This window comes from Asterias amurensis, chromosome 1 (assembly GCF_032118995.1).
Source record: "Asterias amurensis chromosome 1, ASM3211899v1".
Taxonomy (NCBI): Eukaryota; Metazoa; Echinodermata; class Asteroidea; order Forcipulatida; family Asteriidae; genus Asterias; species Asterias amurensis.
In genome coordinates this window covers 37740130-37745505 of record NC_092648.1, presented here as the reverse complement: position 1 = coordinate 37745505, position 5376 = coordinate 37740130, and positions in this window count along the sequence as shown.

Here is a 5376-nt window from a genome sequence, read left to right as displayed (position 1 = left end):
GTGAGTTTATTAATATATCAGCACTCTTTAACTGTTGAAAAATCATGTACCATAAGAAGTGTAGAGTAAATCGATCTATGCATTCCAATGTTTATCTTTAGATTTAGAAATATTAAAGAAAGTAGGAATAGAATTCAGTTATAATATTAGCCACAACAATCAACTCTATAGATTAAATTATAACATAAATTATAAATGTGGAAAAGGTTTTGAAGGCTGGGACTAATAGAATGCTGCGCCTGAGTTTGAATATAATATATTTACAATAAAAACATATTGTATTGTAAAAACAAATTAGACTGAAAATTAAAAATCCGATTTGCAAATGATGAAGGAAATTAAAAGCCGTATTCTCTTAGTAACAATAAAAATATAATAATTGAATAATAATCAATAATTTAGTCCATAAATAATTTGAAAACAATATCGTATTGCTGTTAATCTGTAAAAGAAATAGTGGTCATGGTCGATTCATTGACTATTATTATATTATATTATTTTTAGATTTACCCAAAAGCCACCACATTTGTTTCCATCACACTTAAGTTACAATACGGTGTACGTGTTTTGGGAACCCGAAATTCCAATAATGTTTAATACGAGGGGTACGAAATTTGCATGCGAGTTATAACACTAGCGAAATTCAACACCAAATCATATTGCAATCTGTGATTATTATTTGACTTGGGAATATTTAATCCTCGCTATTTTTTTGGTATGAGTCTAAAGCCGATGTGTACTGATCTTAGTGAATGGGTGGTTTAAAAAAAAAACACGCGTGTTTAGTACCAATTTGATGTTGATTTTTAGAAAAATTAAACTATTAATAATATTTGTATTATCTTCAGTATTTCTGAACATGGTTCTATTGCTACAAGCAGACCGAATACTTTTTTGTTTTAACCATTGTATAAATCTTTAGTCATATGTGCAATACGGGTTACTCTATGTTAGCCTTCATCTATAAACAATATATCAAGCAGTAAGTTTAGCCTCAGAACTAGATACGAACGTCCAGTATTATGTATACAGTAATTCAACACAATTTAGCCATACTTAAAGTGTGCATTATTTGTAGTTTTTGATATGTTTCTCTGCGGTAACATGTGGTCTACTGAATATGCCATAGTGTAAGTTGTATGAAATTAATTGTCAAAGTTATTGCATTTGTTTAGTGCCAATTCCTCTAATCCCAGTTTGTGCCGTGGGGTTGCATAACTCATCAATTTGAAATCATTTATTTGTTTGTTTCGTAAAACAGTGAGTATTGTTAAGATCATACACATTAGTTGTAATGTTTGCACTTATATCATCACCTGTCAACAACTGCATGGCATGTAGCAAACAATTTCAGCATTGTAATTGACAATGTAAGTGTGTTGCCATGGTAGTAATCAGCATGATAACTCACGTGGTTGTGATTGTTTTCTTAATTTGTAACATCAATTATTCAGTAAGTATTAAGTTCATATTTTTACTGCTAGCGTTTTAGGCCTATGCAATAATGAAAAATGAGTGAAAAGTATAGTCGCACCTTCAAAACACACTGTGTTTAAAATTTGTTAATATCCATGGGGGGGGGGTGTAACCCACAAAGTTATATTAACTTAATTGAAAATTAAATGTTTTGTCGTGAATCATAAAACAAAGTAAGGTAGCTTTGGTTAGTGTATGGGCTTTGATTCAATGATATCGTCCTAAGTTTGTATGGATATTTGTTGCAGGTACTTTCTCATGTACACTCTTCTAAGTACAACATTCTGTACTTACAATGCACCGGCAAAATGCACCGGCAGACTGTTTGTGGTTGTTGGTGCAGTAAAGAATACTAATCGAACTCTGTTGAAGTTTTATTCTTAATTTTGTTTTATAAACGTATGTAATGATCGTCTTTCAGTTTCAGCTTGGATATTTCCATGATAGTTTATAGATAATGTGTGTATCTTAATCTCAAACAGTCCTCTTATAACTGTACATAATTTGTCAATAGTCAGTACTGCACTGGCAAGCTAGCAATAAATGTCACCAAGAAACACCAAAATGCAAGTTTTTATCTCTTACTTTATTAGTGACAAGTTGTTAAGCATTTTGGAAAATTATGGCACATCGAGACCATACACCACACTGGGCACTACCTAGCCTCGTTTACCCATGGGAACCTCTCCTCACTAACCACTGGAAGGCTGATTGGTCAACCAAAAGTGACTGCTCTGCTTGTGTAGTATCTATCTTGCGCTTATATGCCGTATCCGAAGTTGCGGCTACGGCTAAAGTTGCGCGTCATCATGCGTTGAGGTATAGGACGTCCTAAGCAACAGCCGTTGCGGCCGTAGCCGCCAGATCGGATCAACTAGTTCATACGTATAATAAAAGTACGTATTCTGGTGACATTTTGCTGACGCAATACACTTCCAATGCACGAGTCGCGTGGTTACAGTTGAGCCCAAATTTCCACAGGCTTATTTTATGCTTATGATGGGATACACCAAGTGAGAACACTGGTCTTTGAAAATTACCAATAGTGTACAGCGTTTAAACGCATGTTTGAGCCATGACCTTTGACCTAGTTGTTTGGAAAGGGTCATTCGAGTATATAAATAATGTTTTTTGGATTCTCAAGGTCAGGTTTCTATTCACATTTTTGTCCATAAAATGAATAAATTTTGAGATATTCACCTTAAAGTTTGATGATTACCGCCTAATTTAAATATGCAAATTAGGTCACTTCTGGGTTGAAACCAGTGATCTCCATTATACCATGGAGGAAGGAATAGAAGGAGCTCGAACGACCTGCAAAACCGCAGAGTAACAAAAGAATACCCTGACAATGCCCCCGTCTACAACCAGTGGAAAAAGATAGGAGACCTCCAGCTGGACGGCCGATTAACGAGCAGGATTAGATTTTATTTGTACAGAACGTGCGGTACCGCCGCTCTGCACCGTTGCCTTCGTGTAAAGTTGAATCATTGGAGACAAGAATTGTGAATATACACGTTTTCTTTTACCGTTTGTGGTGTTTCACCGAAAAATCATGGCATATTTTTTATTTATTTTTTACTTTCCGGTCACTAGCGGTGGTTCAAAATTTGGGTATTAGCACACGAGGGTGGTTGGTATTCAATTGTGTTTTTCGATTTGGTGAGCACAAGTGTACACAATTTTTATCAGGTCTCAAAAAAGTTGTTTTTCTGTATTATATCCATACGACATACGACACCATGGTTGAGTGAAGAACCAAGTGCGCACGCGCAAACTCACATATGCCAGGTCGCCCATTGTCTGTATAAGGTATGTCGGTAATTACGAGGTGTTGTTAAACGACCGCGGTACCGCAGGTTCGACTTTTGAAGTCCCTTCGTTCGAGCTCCTTCTATTCCTTCCTCCATGATTATACTGACTGGATAGGACATTGCGCTATGCTGCGTGCATAAACACGCGGCCGAACAATGGCGGCGCAATTCCTTCAAACGGGTAAACTAATGTGCACTTGGTCGGGTTTGAGTCTGTCAGTTGAAGTTGTAAATTGAGAATAGAAATGAGGGGAAACATGACGATCGATAGTTTAAAAAATATATGAAAAGGTTTCTGATTGATAATAATGCAAATAAAGCAAACTAATAATACTTTACATTTTTGTCTATCAAATGCCCTATTAATGATTTAATATTTTGATAATGACATTATTTTTGAACAAAAACTCGGACGAGAAACTGTATTGGGATTCAGGTACATGTTTTTTAAAATTCTTTCAGTTCATTGAGAAACTGACAAAAACCATATAATCTTAAAGACAAAACAAGAGTCGCTCCTTTAATTTAAAGTCACCTGGAAGTGGTATTTTTTCAAAATAAAGCTTTTGTCACTAATATATGTGTTTTGATGAGTTGAATGTGAATAAACAGTTAACTAAGTTTTCAAAAATTCAGTTCTTATGTTATTTACAAATTTAAGAGTAGACCCCGACCCAAGAGGGCGCTGTTCGTGACGTCAATCGAGGCAGACTTTGCATGTAATGCGTATAGTAAACACAATTGCAAAGTACATGTACGGACCAAGTCGTGAGTTTGTACGTTTCAAAAAAAATTGTTTTTGTTTTTTCCGGCAATGCCGACCAGGTGTATTGCTGCTGAATGCAGAAAAACACTTTTTGAAATGTACCAACTCACGACTTGGACGTACATGTACTTTGCACGTGTGTTTACTATACGCATTGCAGGCAAAGTCTGCCTTGAATGACGTCACAAAAGGGGTAGGCGGAGTCAGCCCCCCAAACAACTTAATATATTTTTCAAACATATAAATCGTGACAAGCAATTACTAAAAAAATTGTTTTATTGTTCGTAAGCATATACTCTTATATTTGAAAGAAAAAAAATTCTATTTCCAGGTGACTTTAACATTCGAGTAGTTCTATGCAAACTAAGACTTTTGAAGATAAAAACAAAATACAATGTGATAATTGAGAGTTGCCTCCATTATCGAATTCTAAACTTTTCATTGAAAAACAATCCCAACAGCAAAACTTCCATAACCTTTTTACTGTTTCGCTAGTCTTGGCCCAAGACTATGGCGCTTGATTCTGGATAGTGTACTACGCGCGATTGAATCGCCAAAGCGCGTCGCCACGATATGATTTAGTTAATTGGACGGCTTGAAATCTAGACTACACTGGCAAGCTACCAGTGTAGTCTAGATTTCAAGCCTACCAATTAACTAAATCATACCGTGGCGGGCGCGCTTTGGCGATTCAACCGCGCGTAGTACACCATCCAGAATCAAGCACCATAGTCCTGGGCCAAGACTACTGTTTCGCCAGAAATAAATACTTTTATTTCGGTCACAAATAACGAAGCCGGCTATTTCTGAGACGACTGATCCTCTCAACGAACTTCTAATGTTTGTACCGTCTTAAATGCTACATAATTCGTATACTTGTCACTCTCTCCCGAACTGTCAGTATAATGGAGATCAATGGTTGAAACTCTTGTCCCATAGACCTTATCGCAAATACCAATGCGCAAGCGCAGAGTGTTGAATGAGGTGCATTGTGGGATATGTATGAATCAAATTTGTAATCAGCTAGACCACAATGCACCTAATTCCAAGCTTTACGCGCGCGAAAAGGTCTATTTTGGAAATGTGCAAGAAGTTTTGCGGCGGTGCGTTCCGCGTCTGTGGCTAGAATAGTGCGGACAACACGGGAGACAGGCCTTTGACGACGCGCTAAAATGTCACGTGCTGACGGCAACGCACAGAAAATGTACACGGGAGATAGGCAATGGCGGCCCCCATGCCAGAACCCGCGTATGTACGCGCGGCCCGCACTTTGTTGTGCACAATTTCTACACACGCGCGCGGAACATACTTTTGTTACAA